The sequence below is a fragment of the Callospermophilus lateralis genome, chromosome 13 (genome assembly GCF_048772815.1).
Source record: "Callospermophilus lateralis isolate mCalLat2 chromosome 13, mCalLat2.hap1, whole genome shotgun sequence".
In the NCBI taxonomy this organism is placed as follows: domain Eukaryota; kingdom Metazoa; phylum Chordata; class Mammalia; order Rodentia; family Sciuridae; genus Callospermophilus; species Callospermophilus lateralis.
This window is the reverse complement of record NC_135317.1, coordinates 4,634,349-4,652,358: the sequence shown is the minus strand read 5'-3', so window position 1 is coordinate 4,652,358 and position 18,010 is coordinate 4,634,349. Positions and strand designations below refer to the sequence as shown.

Genomic DNA, 18,010 nt, shown 5'->3' with positions numbered 1-18,010 from the left:
GTGAAGATGGCCAAATGACAGAAAAGATCTGAAGAGGAGCCTTTCTTGACTAAGCAGGTAATGGCTCACCGCTGCCTCCTGACTGCTTCTCAGAGTTGGACAAGGAGACCAGATCTGAGACAGGACAGACCATTACCGGGGAACATAGTATGGTCCACCAGTCAGACGACACTCCGGACAGTCGTAGCCCTACTTGGGGGAAGGTGGTGCCTTTGTGAGTGTGGGTGTGTGGTTTTGTCTCTGTTCTGAGAATAGGTAGGAAAGGAGGTTTTTTTGGTTTGCAGTGAACTGTTTCTAGTAAGCCGTTTTACAAGGTGAGTGTTTCTATGTCTGTGTATCACACTGTGTCCGTGGTTTTATACATTAGAAAAGAGAATCCATCAATGGATGTGTCCTCTCTAGTAGAAAGCTTCCCAGCATTCATCCTGCCCAATTTATGAATGGAGTGCGGTTTCCATGTGGATGGGCAACACCTACTACCTGTCTAAGACCCTGTTTTCTTCCTAAATTCTGGCCACTCTCCAGAATAGGCTCTTGGTTTTGTGTGCAAGATATGTACCACCTCCAATCTCTGTGACATGGCCATGTACTGGATACCAGAAAGGAATGGCCAGCATTTCAGAAAACTCAGATATCAGTGGGACCAGGAAAGTCTCTGTGGAGAAAACCTGCTTTGGGCCTTTTGCTAACCTATTGTTCTGTTGCCCTGAATATCAGGATGTCTTTGCTTCAGGCCACTTCTTTTGGAAGCCTGAAGAAAACAGTTTTCAAATGGAAATGAAGGCATCACCTGTGTCTCTTTGCTTAATTGATTTGGAAAGGGATGTGTCTGAATCAGCCTCTTGGCCCTGTGTGAGACTGTGGCTTAGATTCTCAACACCTGATGGATCTAAAGAAAGATCCCATGTGTGCATCCAAAAGCAAAATGGCAAAAAGTTTACTCATTGTGAATGAATTCTCTTACCTTCCTCTGTTAGGATCCTGACCTCCATCAAGTGAGAATAGGGATCCTTTGGGCCAAATGAGTTCTTCAAATCTCAGCAGAGGTGCTTGGGTTTCCTCATGACTCAAATTCACATAAAGAATCTAAACCGCAGAGTCAGAAGGCCTCAAATTGGAAAAGCCGAGCAGTATTAACGGCAGGCCTATTTGATCACTCCTGGTTTACAGGAAGTGTGTCCAGGCCACCTTGGCGTTAGGCAAATGAGGGGAACAGGAGCTTATTTTGGACACTGTCTTGGGCTGTGCCCCTCATGGAAAACTCCACACAGAAGTTATAAGGAGTGTCTATATGGAAGAAGATGAGGAACATGTGGGAGTGTTTTGGTTTTAATTGTGGTCATTTGTGTGGCGGTTGGAAGAGATGACTGGGTCCACCTGGGCTTGAACTCTGGTGTGATTTCCCTTAGAGACTAAGTTCAGAAACTGGTCTCAGAGAAGTATTGCCATGAATTGTGTTGTGATTTTAGGAGGCCACGTATGAGAGTCGCCCATGGAACCTGAGTTCTAGGCCCAGGTTGGATTTCCAAAGAACACTGGGAATCTCAGCCCGGATATTACATGAAATTATTCTTAAAGATTTGGCAGCCATATTTGAGTTTCAAAACACACATGGACCTCACATTGTATATCTCAATGGGCCTGGCTTCATGTGACGTTTTGGCCCCTCTTAGAAAAGCCTTGCCTGTGAGAGTACTCCAGAGCTTTCATTGAAATTAGCTCTTCACCATTTAATGGTTCCTGAATTAATTGAATCCCTCAGAGCATCAAACTTCATCCGTGAAAAATGGCTAGACAATTACCATGAAATTTTTGATATTTCCATGATCAGCTGGCACTGGAGAACCTTTTGATATCCTGTTTCTGATCCTGATTATACCAGACACTGCCTTGATTGACTTTGTTTCATGAAAATGGTGTGGAACAGATATACCAGTAAGTTGGAGCCTGGTGAGTAGTTGGCCTAGAGCAGTGGTACGCAATTGTGTGAAAAAAACATCTGTGGTGGGGCCATGTGGATCTGCCATTGGCTTCCAAATGGCTTGTGACTGACATGGTGCAGCCAGCAGACCCATATAGGTAAAGGCATCTTGTTATATGGAATGGATTCAGTGCAATATTCAGAATCATGTTGCTATTCTAACGGGGGCAATCTACGTGGGATAGAACCTTGGTTGGTGCATTCTCCTGCAGACCCTTACTCACCACACCTTAAAGAACTCCCTCCACCACTGTATTTCATTTAAACTCCTTGTATTTCGTGAAGCAAATACCAAACTCTCAGTGGAGGAGCGAGAAACACCACGAAAAGTGGAGGATGACCAAGGGGCTTCACAGTCCACACTGAGAGACACTTAGACCCCTGTGTCCATAGTTTACCTACAAAGAGAGAATTCAGCACTGCTTCCTCATGTTCATTGGAAAATAAGAAACATGTCCTCCAGGTCACAGAGATGCAGACCCAGCTTTGATGGTCTCTCTACAAAGGAACTAACACTCCTGACAACATCATATATTTCAAGTGCCCACCCTTAGAGGCAGTTTCTAAAAAAGTACTTAGGCCAGCAGAGCTCCATGTTTGTGGAGTGTTTACCCTGTCCCTTACTTTTTGAAACTCCTCTACTACCTCCAAAGTTGTGAACTCCTGAGCATTTTTCATTCCTCATATATATTCACAGATTTTCTAACTCTTCTCCTCTAATTGTGTCTTACTTGAAGAGAAGGTAATGTCAAGGCATTGTTCTGGATGAAAGTGGGAAGAATTTTGTGTATCACATATTTGCATATACATTGTATTCAATTATGTATTTACCATTAGATATACTCAATCCCTGACATGAACACATACCCTACTAGACTCTGACTACTAATTCTAATATGATGGAGAAAAATAACACAAACAGAATAGAAAACAAGCATTTCAGAGGAGGCATGTTTTATAGTTGAAGTTGCCTTTTGCATGATATAGCGTAGCAGTTATAAATCTAGTCAATTATTTGTTGAAATAGTTCTCCATGTGTTTTTAAAGTTAACAAATAAGTGAATTCCTGTCTTTCTTTCTCTGTAGCCTATTCAGCACACGTATTTTTATATGCACATATTGAATCCTTCCAGGTACCACACGTACATTCTTGTGAGGTGGCTGACTTGGCAGACACAAATTGGAAGAAGAGATCACTCCTCCTAAACACTGCTTGAACTGATTATTCAAATGTGAGTGAGCTTCCTAGTTGAACAACATTATACATAAATCCATGTTCAGTAAAATAAATATTTTTGTATCTGTGGATGATATATATTTCATGGTGAATTTCGTTTGCATTTATATTGCTATTTTTAATGTCTCTGTGTGTGTGTGTGTGTGTGTGTGTGTGTGTATACACTCTCAAGATTTTTCAAAATATGAAATATGTGTCTTTTTATACACTCCCTAAACTCTTATAAATTTATTTGATGCTTGGGAGGAAAGATTTTAGAAGGGAAGGGAAGAAGCCACTAAAGAGAATGAGAGTAGGCAGGTAGAATTCAAGGAAGGGGAAATAAGAAAATGGAAAAGAAATGAAAAGACAATAGAAAAAAAATAGAAAATAAAGAAAGAAAATGAATTTTTTTAAAAAAACGATAATGATAAGATAAAATTTAAATTTAAATTTAAAAAATAATAACTAAAAATAAAAATTAAAAAAATTAAAAACATTTTAAAAAAGTTAAAAACAACAACAAAAAAATGAAAATGGAAGAAAACAAAAAAACAAAAACAAAACAAAAAAAAACCCAAATTAAAATAATAATAATAATAATAATAATAATAAAAAATGCAGTCATAGATTGCAATAAACTTCTTTTCCAGTAGGTGGAGCTGTGCCCACTGGGCCAAGCTTCTCCTCTCAATAGGTGGGAACCAATCACTGTGCAGCAGCTCTTCCTCCCAGACTGGGTGGGTGTTCAATCCTGAGTGCCTAGGGCCTTCTCTTGTGTTTCCTCAAGCCAGGCCCCATTCACCTGTGACACTCACCACAATACTGGCTACATGCCAGGTCTGCTGCTCCTGAGAGCCCAGTTTTCATAAACACCTGGGCACACTCTCCCTGTTTGTCTCCCTCAGACCCTAAGTTTGTAGAGCTTGGGCCTGAGAACCCTCAGCAAATTTGCTTGCTCTCCGGAAGCCATGCCCCCGGAAGCTGGAGCAAGAGACCTCAATTGTCAGCACTGGTGGGAGCAGTGGCCTGGAGGTCTGCGCCACGAGTCCCGTGCCACTCCTAATTCCCTCGGTCTGGCTATCATGCTCAAGGGAGAGCTGGGAGGGGCCCTTAAGATTTCCCCACCAGTTCGCAAATTTATAGGAATTTGTTTCACTTTCAATCACTTCCTGCTTCAGGACACATGTATTCTTCCATGTTTCCTTACTGGTGTTTTCATGAGACTTCTTTCCAAACACATTATTTTCAATTTCCATAATCACTTTTGAATCAAAACTCACATAAACTTCATGATAAATTATAACTCTGATATTACCATTAGATGTATAACTGGTTGGAATTAATGATTGCATACCAATATAGGATTTCTTATATATTTTCAGATAAAAATTCAATCCATTATTTAAAGTGGAACGAGTTATATTATTTATTCACAGTATGGTCTATTCATGCATTATCTCTATATTCATAGACACAGTGTACACTTCTTTGTACCCCCAATACTAATTTTTACGTCTTGAAAATATTGCTCCCTGAAATGATGGAAGAAATACTCATGTCACCTGATCTACTTATACATTTAAACACAGAAATATTCGGAACACAAAATGCAAAGGTCACGCTTATGTTTGTACCAAAGTCTAAATGGAAAGTAAACATGGGTTACTAAAAAGATCCATGTCCAGGTTGCCTAATGCTCTCAAATGTCAATCCTATTGGTGACTACATATTTTTTTCTTCTTAAGATTATATATTCAAACTCAACCCTACTGAAAATGTCTAATCCTATCCCTCACTTTATACATTGCCTGATTTCATAATGGCTCTATTGCTATCAGTTTCCTACATATTTTTCCCAGTTCATCATTGTGACTGATTCTTCACATGTGCTGACATTTACATTCACACTCTAATCGATAACCTGTTGCAAAAATAAATTTTTGTTCCTAATCCTATACTCACTCTTCTTTGTAAACCTACCGACTATCTTCCTAATCCTACCGACTATCCTTTTTTTGACTGGATGTTCTCTTCTACGTTCAATCATGCAAGTTCTTATGCCATTGTATATTGATTTATCTGAGACCTCTGTGCAGAATGTAATTCAATCCTAAGTATTACAATCATTGGTCCAATGAACTTCTTGGCTTCAAATGTTACCTAGATTTATGGTTTCATACTTATATTTCACATATATATTCTTGTAAATATCGCAGTTTCAAATACCATTATTCATTCTGCAGAATGATTCCTAAACCAAATTTAACATGTTATTGACCCTAAACATACACTGTTCCCTCAATCTAACTTTACAGAAGAGCAGGGACAGAGTTGGTCTTACAATACAGGAATGTAGGGGATCTTCCACCTGCTGAGAACCTCAAAGGTCCATGCAGACATGATCCCTGGAAAAGAGGTAGGCAGCTTGAAGGACCTGAGAGAGCAAAAGTCATCTTCCATGGCAAACAACCTTGTCAGGATGATGGGGTGTGTCTGAATCAGCCACTTTCTTCTCAATGTAGAGAAGATGGACCAAACCAGGCCTGTGTGGAGAGCTGTTCCCGTGTGCTTATGGTTGATATACCATTCTAACTTGTGACAGTGTCACAGGAATTAGGGGCAGCCTCCATCTCATGGGACCCTTGGAAGCAACTGTTAGGACAAAGTGTTTGCCAAGGCATTGACCTCATTCAGTTCCTGAAGGAAGTGACCTACCTTACTTCTTTGGTGATGGAACTCTCTGAACTTGGGATCCAGGAAGCAAGGCACCCAGAGCCACTCCCAGTCCCAGTCTCAGTGGGCTTACTTGTTTAGGTTTAGTTTTACCAATGATAAATTCTGTCTTTCTTGGTTCCTACTGATGTGAGGATGGCCAAATGCCAGGAGAGCTCTGAAGACGGGCCTTTCCTGAGTAAGTAGGTAGTGGCTCACCACTGGCTCCTAACAACTTTACAGAGTTGGCCAAGGAAACCAGATCTGACACAGTTCAGGCCATTTTGGGGGAACATAGTATGGCCCGCCAGTCAGAGGACACTCTGGATATTCACAGACATACTTGGGGGAAGGAGGTGCCTTTGTGTTTGTGGGTGTGAGTTTGTGGTATTGTCTCATTTTCTGAGAATAGGTAGGAAAGGTGGTATATCTGGTTTGCAGGGGACTGTTTCTAGATAGTCGTTTGACAAGGCGAGTGTTTCTATGTCTGTGTATCCCACTGTGTCCGTGGTTGTAGACATTAGAAAAGAGAATGCATCAATGTATGTGTCCTGTCTAGTAGAAAGCTTCCCAGCATTCATCCTGCCCAATTTATGACTGGACTGAAGGCTGCCTTATCGATGGGCAACACCTACTATCTTCCTAAGTTCCAGATTTCTTCCTGAATTCTGGCCAATCTACAGAATAGTCTCATGGTTTTGTGTCCAAGATAGGTACCACCTCAAGCTCTGTCACATGGCTATGTACTGAATAGCTGAAGGTAATGGCGAGCATCTTAGAAAACTCAGATATCAGTGTGACCAGGTAAGTCTCAGTGGAGAAACCATGCTTTGTGCCTTTTTCTCACCTATTTTTCTGTTTCACTGAATGACAGGAAGGTCTTTGCCTCAGGCCACCCCTTTGTGAAGCATGAAGAAAACAGTTTTCATATGGAAATGAATGGGCATCACCTGTGGCTCTTTGCTTAATTGCTTTGAAAGGGATGTGTCTGAATCAGACTCTTAGCCCTGTGTGAGGCTGTGGCTTAGATTCTCAGCACCTGATGGATCTAAAGAAAGATCCCATGTGTGCATCCAAAACCAAAATGGCAAAATTCAGTCATTGTGGATGATGTCTCTCTCCTTCCTCTATTAGGTTGCAGCCATCCATCAAGTGAGTATAGGGATCCTTTGGGTCAAATAAATTCTTCAAAGCAATGCAGAGGTGCTTGGGTTTTCTCATGATTACAATTCACATAAAGAATCTAAACCCCACAGTCAGTAGGCCTCAAATTGGAGATGCAGAGCAGTAGTAAAGGCAGGCCTATTTGATCACTCCTGGTTCACGGAAATGGTGTCCAGGCCACCCTGACTTTAGGCAAATGAGCCCCAAGGGAGCTTATTTTGGACACTCTCTTGCACTGCACCCCTCATGGAAATCTCCAGCAAGAGGTTATAATGAGGGTCTATGTGGAAGAAGATGAGGGCAATGTGGGAATGTTTTGAGAGTGAGAGTCCCCCTTGGCAACTGAGATCAAGGCCAATTCTGGCTTTCGACTGATCACTGGGAATCTCAGGCAGGATATCACATGATTTTATTCTGAAAGACTTGGCAGCCATAGTTGAGATTCAAAACACACATGGACCTCACATTGTAGACCTCAATGGGCCTTGCTTCATGTTACCTTTTGGCTACTCTTTGGGAAGCCTTGCCTTTGAGAGTTCTCCAGAGCATTCATTGAAATAAGGTTCCTCAACTTTTAATGGTTCCTGAGTGAATTGAAACACACAGTGCCTCCAACTTTATCCTTGAAAAGTGGCTACATAAATACCCTGAAATTTTTGAAACTCCCATGACCAGTTGGCACTGGAGAACCTTTGAATCTCCTGTTGCTGATAATGAGTGTACCAGACAGTGCCTTGATTGACTGGGTTTCATGAAAATGGTGAAGAACAGAGATGCCAGTAAGTTGAGACTGCTGAGTGGTGGGCCCAGAGCTGTGGTGTGCAGGTGTGTGATTAAATATCTGAGGTGGGGCCATGTGGAACTCCAGTTGACTTCCAAATGCCTTGTGGCTGACATGGTGCAGCCAGGAGACCCTTATATGTAAGAGCATCTTGTTATATAAAGAGGTTTCAAGGCAATAATCAGAATCAGGTTGATATGGTCAAGGGGAAAGCTATGTGGAATAGAAGCCTGTTTAGTGCATTTTCCTGCAGTCCCTGACCCACCACACGTGACAGAACTCCCTCCAGCACTGTGTCCCAGTTGAACTCCTTGTATTTTGTGATGTAAATACCAAACTTCCAGTGCAGCACCAAGAAACACCACCTAAATGGAGGATGACCAAATGGCTTCACAGTCCACATGGGGAGACACTTAGCCCCCAGTGGTCACAGTTTACCTACAAAGAGAGAATTAAGCACTGCTGACTCATGTTCATTGGAAAATAAGAAACTATGCCCTCCAGTCACATAGATGCAGACCCAGCTTTAATGGTCTCACTAGAAAAGAATCTAAAGCTCCTGACAACAGCATATCTTTCAAGTACCCAACCTCAGAGGCAGTTTCTCAAGAAGTCTTTAGGCCGGCAGAGCTCTATGTTTGTGGAGTGTTTACCTGTTAGACCAGGATGTAAGAAACAAACACTGACTCGAATTAAAATCAAATTAAAGCAAGCTTATTATTTCCACCAACTGGGCTGCCTCTCCCTCCCAAAATGGCGGAAACAAGAGAGCAACCACATCTTTCCTACAGCCCAGCTTTATAGCCCAGAAAGTTACACAAAAGTGGTGTTACAGATAACAGAACTCTTACAAGCATCACACTAATGGTAGTTTACATTTTTTTTTGCTAGCCCCAACATCAAAATTTATGAGGACCATTAGAGCCTCAGAGAGGGTCATTGGCCACGGAAAGTCAATATTTATGAGGTGTGACTAAATTTTCAGAGAGGACTGCTATTGGGTCAGAGAGCCTTGCATGGGTGAGTTCAAGGCATGGGCAGGCATTCCAAGCAGGTTCAGAATTTGCAGTAATTTATAGTAAAGCCAAAATGATCTTTTCATGGTTTTGTTGCAAGATGGCTCCCAATTTTAATAAAAGATAAGGTTAGGTCTATCATTTCCCCCTTTTTTTATGTGTCTCTTTCAAATCTTTGATAGGGTAGGGGAGGAGCACTGAGGAAATTTTAATCCCTCGGGTAACAGTCTCCAAATATTTAGAATTCACCGAAAACCGGTCTCCCTGATATTACCTGACTTAATTAATTACTTATATTGAGAGTCTATTTATTTTTGGCTCGATTGGTGTAAGTAGAGAGTCGTCTCTCATTTTGGCTTCTTTTGAGCTTAGAGAGGGTGACGTGAGGGTGCATGGTGTGAGGGACATGAGTTGCCTTTTTGAAGTCAGTTGTGGGACATGAGTTGCCTTTTAGAAGTCAATTCGTTTTGAAGTCTGGTTGGGGAAGAACAGGTTGTAAAGTCATCTGGGAATGGGTTCTTCTATGAGAGAAACAAAAAACATGAGTACTGAATAAATGTTGCAGCATCTGGAACATGTCACTGTATGAAGTTTCCTCACCAATCTTTAATATCCCCAGTTATCAGGACTGTCAACTTAATATTTAAAATTTATTGTACAATTGTCCCTCCCCATAAGATACAGTTTAATAATTTAATGTCATCTGATCTTGCAAAATTCTTTCACTAGTATGACCTCTGTGTCTAATAGAGAAACATTTAATTTTGTTACTCAGGGATGCATAATCGTATTAGCAAACACCAAGCACCTGTGTAGGTTAGGAATATCTGTAGGCCTTAAACTAAAAACTTCTGCCTCTGGTAGCTCCTCTTGATAGTCTCTCTTTATAGTTATCAGGCATTCCTGTCTGAGAATCCTTCTTTGTAGCCCACAGTCTTACTTATTTTGGGAGGCTAACATAAAGTGTATACCTAAAAATATTATTATTATTATTATTATTATTATATAAAATACCCAGGAATGGCTGCATTTTGCTTTCAACTGTTTTTGCTAAGTGTTTAAGATGAAGCAGTCAAACTGAATTTTGTTTCTATCTATTGTTAACAGTCAGCTGAGCTTTTATGGGAGTCATTCCTGGGGAAACTTGAGAGCAGCTTCTCAGTTCTGCTAGTGCCATTTGCGCTAGGTGGGTCCAGGTCTTGCTTGACCATGTGGCTTCTCTCGGAAGAATCAGGGATGTCTCCCTTCTCTGATGACTCTCCTCTTTGTAGCAAATGCACTGATTGGCTTTATGTTCTCCAGTGGTCTCATTAATCTCCCTGATCAGGAGGTTATGTGGCCCAGAGTTGCAAAGCTGTTAGAGAAGTCCCCTGTTTTCTGGATTCAGACTGACTCAGTGGGCAAGAGCCAAATATTGGTTTTCATGGCCCTTTTAAATTTAATTTTAAATCCTAATCTGAAACAACCAGCAAATAAATTTTAACAGCCTGTTAATGTCTATAACTTTATAATAATTTATATTTTATTAATTGCGATCTTATTATTCTGTCTGTCTTGTAGGTGATGACTTATTATCTTAAATTAACCCATGTTCTGTTCTTAAAGCAACACTTCTGTAAAATACCAACAGGAAATCATTAGAACACTTATAAGGAAATTACAAAATAAAATTTTTTAACAAGAGTAAAGATACTTAGTTCATGTAATAGCTACCCTGAATTTTTTGGGTGAGTTATACATTATATCCCCTTTTTGAGATCCTATTAATCTTGACAGAAAAAAAAAACCTTTTGAACATAACTTTAAATGAAATAAAATCTGACCTACTGCTTTCGTTGTCATTCTCACATGTAGTAAGATGGGACACAGAGCCTTTTCTAAGGTAAGTCAGGGCTCTTTATAAATCTTAAGTGTTTTAGTGCTAAAGCTGATCTTTGTTTTTTAAATATCATTTTACAAAGTTTACATACATTGTTTGAGGTCACATGAACATTAGCTAACACCATATGATATCACATTTAAAACATGAATTAAAGAACGGCTGGAAGTTTTTAACCTTTACATAGATTAGGGTATCATTAACTTAAAAATATATTTAAATTGTTCCACAATGTAAAAAGTAACATAAAACTTTACATATCTTATTGATAACAGGTAAATAAATCCCCAATATATATTTTGTTTACCATACAACTTCAGAACACCAGCTTGATATAATGCGTACTTATACAGACCTTAGTATATCAATCAGATATCAAACAAAAGTACACATGAATGAGTAATCCCATATCAAATTTAGTTTACTTATTTATCAAAATATTAGAAAAATGTACTGAACAGTGTAAACCATATTTATTGGTTGAAGGAAAAGTCCTAGAACAAAGGCATATCAGATCATTTTTAGACATTAATATTTTATTAGATTTTTGAACACCTAGAAAAACTTGTAAGCTTAAATTTAAAGACATTTATATTTATCTGTTATCCAATTTATAATAGAAACATTTAAATCACGTGAATTAAAGATCTTTGGATCCACTTTTTAAAATTGTTTTTATGAGTGATTTTTTAATATAAGTGTTTATTATATATGTTAATTTGTGTATCATATATATGATATATGGACATTTGTATATATATAGACATGCAACACATAACAAAAGTGTGCACACATAATAAGAGTGAAGGCCTTGTAGCTTCTAACAGGTGAAATCTCCATTGCAATGTTTTAAAAATTCCACAGTTGGTCAAAGATAGAACTGATCAGAAGAACATTAACCTAGGTCTTTAGGATCAAAATCATGAGCTCAAAAAATAAATAAAGAATCTATGGAAAAAATAATGAGTCCTAGATAAAATGACTGGCCAGTATTTAGTAAATACCACACAATATACCTTTTTTCCCGTTAGGCCTCATATCAGTCTTCTTTTAAGTTTACAGGCTTCTTTCATTTGCATTTGAAAATAAGTCCTGGCTGAGGTCTGGAAGGAGCAGGAAAAAATGGCTATTCTGAGCAGACACCTCAGACCTAAGGCATTTTAACCATAATTTTCTGGCTAGGATGTTGAAAATTATGATACAAGTTTAAAATACAATTCACAAAATTTTATATAATTACAAGTTGTTTTGTCAACAGATACCATATTATGATTCAGTATCCTTGTCCAAATTAATGCACTGGCACACACAGTGACATTTTCCCAGGCTACCCAATTCAAAATTCGTGAAAAAAAGACTGAATGATTGGGAAGTTACTTGCCAACTTGCAAGTAGAGTTCTTTAGTTTTCCATCCTAAGTATTTAAGTTCTTTGGCATGAATTATCTGAAATCATAAACTAAACAATTACCTAAACCCGACTTTTAACTGCAAGATTGTGCAATGCTTCAAAAACCCATTCAGATACCAGATTGTTACAATGAAACATCATCATTTAGACACACATTCAGCTAAGATCATTCTCAAAAAACAATTTATAATATCAACACATTATTTCACATGTCTTAAAGGGCCAGAAAAAAGGCACAAGACAGACAGAAAGGAACTCCAGACTATGTCTGACAGACAGAAGCCTTTACAACAGAGCAGATAAGAGAAAAATCTCCTACACCAGTGGCACCACAGATGTCCCCAAAAGGGGCCCAGATGTTTTCACAGAGGAGCAACCTGAAATGTAAAACCAAGGGTCTCCATGGTGACTTTACTGCATTTAGTGTCCCCTTTTTCTTTTTGTCATTTTTTAAGAGGACAGAGGTGGCATAATCCTTACAGTGCAGGGGACGAAGGAGGGAATTCCCTGAAGCAACAGGGCTTTGGCAGATGCTGGGAGTCCCTCAGTCCCTCCTTTTACTTACAGGATTAGCTCTTCTGTTTCGGTTCCACCCCAAGCATGCTCCATCTCCTAACATTTCAGTAGTCAGCTCTTAAAAAGTTCTGGGATGGGGGGCGGTATCAAAAACTTTAACATAAAGTTCGGTTTCTGAACTTGAAGCCAGTTAAAGCCAATTTAATAATGAGGACATGGTTTTGAGAAAAATAAAATGGGAGTTTTATTGCTTTGCTAACAAAGGAAAAACAAGGGGACTCTGCCCAAAGATTGTGACTCTCTTGATCTGGAGGGACCAGGGGTTTTTAAGGAGTTTCACTTGTTAACCTGGGATATACTCAGTTCTTCGTTCCCCAGCAGGCATTGCCATCTGAAGTGGGTGTGCTCCAGGCAGCCAGCTAGGGGCTTCTCTCATCTTGCTTAACAAAGGGTGGTAGAGTTCATCGCAGTTCCTTAAAACACAGTCCAAAGGGGTGTCAGGCTTACTTGCTTTGTTACCCATTTTCACGTCCAATATCCTTAAGATTTTACCACAGAAATCACACAAAAAAACGCACAAAAACAAACAAACAAAAAACATATAGAACACAGAACAAAACACAAAGAAACAGAAACCCGGTGAAGAAACAGAAAAACAGAGGAGCAATGCAACGTCTTCTAAAGCTCCAGGGTAGGAGCGCCTGCGTGCCCCTCACACCTCTCTACCCTACCAGAGGAATTCCCTACAGAACAGAACAGAGGATAGGACGATTGTCATTACTGTCCTGGACAGGAGTGAATGTGAGCCTCCCCAGGCCACCTCTCTGTCATCAGAAAAGATCTCCCTTAACCACATATCAGATGTTATAAAGGCGTCACTTACCTATGGAGGCCTCCTCTACCAGGTGCTTGCTAATAGTTTTAGTGCAGTGGTTCACTGCAGTGCTCCCCAGACTGAAGTCTCACCCCAAGGCCTTGTAACATCTCAACTTGTGCACCCCCTTGAGTGGCTCTCCAGCCCGATGCCCTGGAGGGAAGGCCAGCTTCAGAATTTTCAGTAGTCTGGTCTTGTGATCGGGTCGGGCAGCGTCATCTCACAGGGGAACTCCAAAATGTTAGACCAGGACACAAGAAAAGACCACTGACTCCAATTAAAATCAAATTAAGGCAAGCTTATTATTAAAACCGGCTGGGCTGCCTCTCCATCCCAAAATGGCGGGAACAAGACAGCAACACCACCTTTCCTGCACCCCAGCTATATAGCCCAGAAAGTTACACAAAAGGGGTTGCAGATAACAGAACTTTGAAAACATCACACTAATGGTAGTTTACATTTTTTTTGCTGGCCCCAACATCAGAAATTATGAGGACCATTAGAGCCTCAGAGAGGGTCGTTGTCTGGCCTGGGAAGGAAAATATTTATGAGGTGTCACTAATGTTTCAGAGAGCGCTGTTATCTGGTCAGAGAGCCAGGCATGGATGAGTTCAAGGCACGGGCAGGCATTCCAAGCAGGTTCAGAATTTGCACTAATTTATAGTAAAGCCAAAATTATCTTTTCACGGCTTTATGGCAAGATGTCTCCCAATTTTAATAAAAGATCAGGTTGGGTCTATCAAGCCTGTCCCTTACTTTTGGAAACTCCTCTGCAACCTGCAAGGTTGTGAACTCCTGAGCATTTTACATTCCAGATATGTATTCACAGATTTTCGAACTCTTCTCCTCCAATTGCGTCTTACTTGGGGTGAAGGTAATATCAAGGCATTGTCCTGGATAAGAGTGGGAAGATTTTTGTGTAGCACATATTTGCATACACATTTAGAAGATCACTCCTCCTAAACACTGTTGGAACAGTAAATTCAATCTATTTGGGGATCTTCCTAGCTGAACAACATTATACATAAATCCAAGTTCATTAAATAAATAGTTTTGGATCAGTGGATGATATATATTTCAAGATGAATTTAAATTGGCATATATATTGCTACATTTTAATGTCTGTGTGTGTTTTGTGTTTAAAATGTTTTGTGATTTTTGTGGATTTATAATCAAATTTTCACAAGATTATTCTCAGAAATATTCATCCACCTGAAATACATATTTTTTTTCCTAGTACTGAAAACTAACTTCAGTGAATGGTGCATAAATATCCTAAAAATTCTACAGTAACTGTCCCAGATTAACATCAATGCAAGTAGATTTCTATGGGACATGATGTGTATTTTGATGTTCATTTTTATTCAACACTGGTACATTACTATTTCTGCAGTTATTGCATATCATAAAATATATATTTCATCCAATATTTCACAAATTTATAGGCATGTGTTTCACGTTCAATCACTTCCTGCTTCAGAACACATGTATTTCTCCATGTTTCTTGACTATTCTTTTCATGAGACTTCTTTCCAAACACATTATTTTTGCTTTGCATAATCACTTTTGAAGCAAAACTCACACTCCTTTCAGGATAAACCATAACCATAATATTACCATTAGATGTATAACTGGTTGGTATGAATGATTGTATATCAATATGAGATTTCTTTTATGTTTTCAGATATCAATTCAATGCATTATTTTAAGTGGAACCAGTTATATTATTTACACACAGTATGGTTTATTCGTGCATTATCTGCATATTCATAGACACAGGGTACACCTATTTGTACCCTGAATACTAATTTATACGTCTACAAAATATTGCTACAGAAATGGTGAAAGAAATACTCATGTCACCTTATCTACATATACATTTTTTCACAATAATATTCTGGATACAAAATGCAAAGGTCACACTTATGATTTTACCAAAGCCTAAATGGAAAGTGAGCATGGATTAATGAAAACATTCATGTCCTGGTTACCTAATGCTCTCAAAGATCAATGCAATTTGTGACAACATATTTGTTTCTTCCTAAGATTATACATTCAAACTCAACCCGTTTGAAAATATCAAACAAATTACACACTTTATACTTTTGCTGATTTCCTAATGTCTCTATTTATATCTGCTTTCCTACATATTTTCCACAATTCATCATTGTGACTGACTCTTCACATGTGCTGACATTTACATTCACTCTCTACCCGAAACCCTATTTGTAAAGAACTTTTGGTAGTCAGAGTGAGAACATTCCCGAGGTCGCCAGGCTCGGCGCTGCTGGTGTGGACGCGGACGTCACTGGGACAGCCCTTCCCGCTGCTCGGCGGCGGCACCTGTCCGGCTGCACTCCGCTAGCCCGCCCTGCCGCTCCGGACCCGGTTTCCAGCGCCTCTTCCTCCCAGTCCCGGGCGAGCCGCGTTGGGTTTATGTCTTTATTTGATGAAAACGAGCTGTTGTGCAGCCATTGGTACCTGTATTGGGGAAACATAGCATACAAGCAATTAGCTTACAGCCTCAGCAGGGAAAATTATTTCATGTCAGAGAACGAGAACTCTTGCAGTCGTTTATGTCATCCCTTCTTCTCCAGACAGAAGATACCAAAAAGTTGCAATCAAAGATCTCTTCATCTTATTGATAAAGCCACTAATAAGCCAAAAAGTCTGTCAATGTCAACCTCAGCGTGTCAGACCAGTTCTAACGCTACAAGATGCCCCGTCTGATTGCCAAGGTTGAGGGCAAAGGAAATGGGATCAAGACAGTTATAGTCAACATGGTTGACGTTGCAAAGGTGCTTAATCGGCCTCCAACGTATCCCACCAAATATTTTGGTTGTGAGCTGGGAGCACAGACCCAGTTTGATGTTAAGAATGACCGTTACATTGTCAATGGATCTCATGAGGCGAATAAGCTGCAAGACATGTTGGATGGATTCATTAAAAAATTTGTTCTCTGTCCTGAGTGTGAGAATCCTGAAACAGAACTGCATGTCAATCCAAAGAAGCAAACAATAGGTAATTCTTGTAAAGCCTGTAACTACCGAGGCATGCTTGACACACATCATAAACTCTGCACATTTATTCTCAAAAACCCACCTGAGAATAGTGACAGTGATCCAGGAAAGAAAGAAAAGGAAAGGAAAAATAGAAAGGGCAAAGACAAGGAAAATGGTTCTGTATCCAGCAGTGAGACACCACCACCACCACCACCAAATGAAATCAGTCCTCCTCCACATGCTGTGGAAGAAGAGGAGGATGATGATTGGGGAGAGGATTCAACTGAAGAAGCTCAGAGGCGTTAAATGGATGAAATTAGTGACCACGCAAAAGTTCTGACACTCAGTGATGATTTGGAAAGAATTGTAGAAGGGCATGTCAATATTCTGTTTGATTTTGTTAAGAAAAAAAAAAGAAGAGGGTATCATTGACTCATCAGACAAAGAAATTGTCGCAGAAGCAGAAAGGCTGGATGTAAAAGCCATGGGCCCTCTTGTTCTAACTGAAGTTCTTTTTAATGAGAAAATTAGAGAACAGATTAAGAAATACAGGTGCCATTTCTTATGATTTTGTCACAATAACAAAAAAGCTCAACGATACCTTCTTCATGGTTTGGAGTGTGTGGTGGCAATGCATCAAGCTCAGCTCCTCTCTAAGATTCCACATATCTTGAAGGAAATGTATGACGCAGACCTTTTAGAAGAGGAGGTCATCATCAGCTGGTCGGAAAAGGCCTCTAAGAAATATGTATCAAAAGAACTTGCCAAAGAGATTCGTGTCAAAGCAGAACCATTTATAAAGTGGTTGAAGGAAGCAGAGGAAGAATCTTCTGGTGGTGAAGAAGATGAAGATGAGAACATTGAGGTGGTGTACTCAAAGACTGCCAGTGTACCGAAAGTTGAAACTGTGAAGTCTGACAACAAGGATGATGACATTGATATTGACGCCATTTAAAAGAATGGATGCAACCTAGCTTAACAGTGTAATGCTCCAAATTTTTCTCCATTATCAGCCAGAAGTGCAACATGTATGTGTAAAAGCTACAATGGCTTAACATCATGCTACAATTTAATACTAAAAATATGTTACTATGAGTGGTCTGTAATTAGCCCAATGAGACATCTAGGAAGTCCATATACACATCAGTGAGCAAATGTAGTTTGCTTATTTATAGCATGTTTCTTTTGGAAAAACTAGTGGTGGACACATTTGGATCACATTTATACAGTTATAAAAATAAAGATTTGATTTTGGTCATTCTTCAGATTTTGGGCTCTGAATGACTTAGCTAAAGGAATTGGCTCCTTTTAAAAAGTGGTGCCATCATTTAACATGACATGGTCCTTGGAGCCTGGTAGATTTTGTTAGGTGCTGAGACCATTCAGGGGTTTTCAGAAGAATGTAAACAAACTTGTTTGTAATGATCTTACTGAGCTGTTAAATCTAGTACTTTTG

The 18,010-nt window shown here is 39.6% G+C and overlaps 1 pseudogene; it reads left to right on the top strand.

Annotated features, from left to right (window-relative positions):
- LOC143637832 (eukaryotic translation initiation factor 5 pseudogene) overlaps positions 1-17,535 on the top strand; it is a 46,227-nt pseudogene extending 28,692 nt beyond the window's left edge.
- The last annotated feature ends 475 nt before the right edge of the window (positions 17,536-18,010 follow it).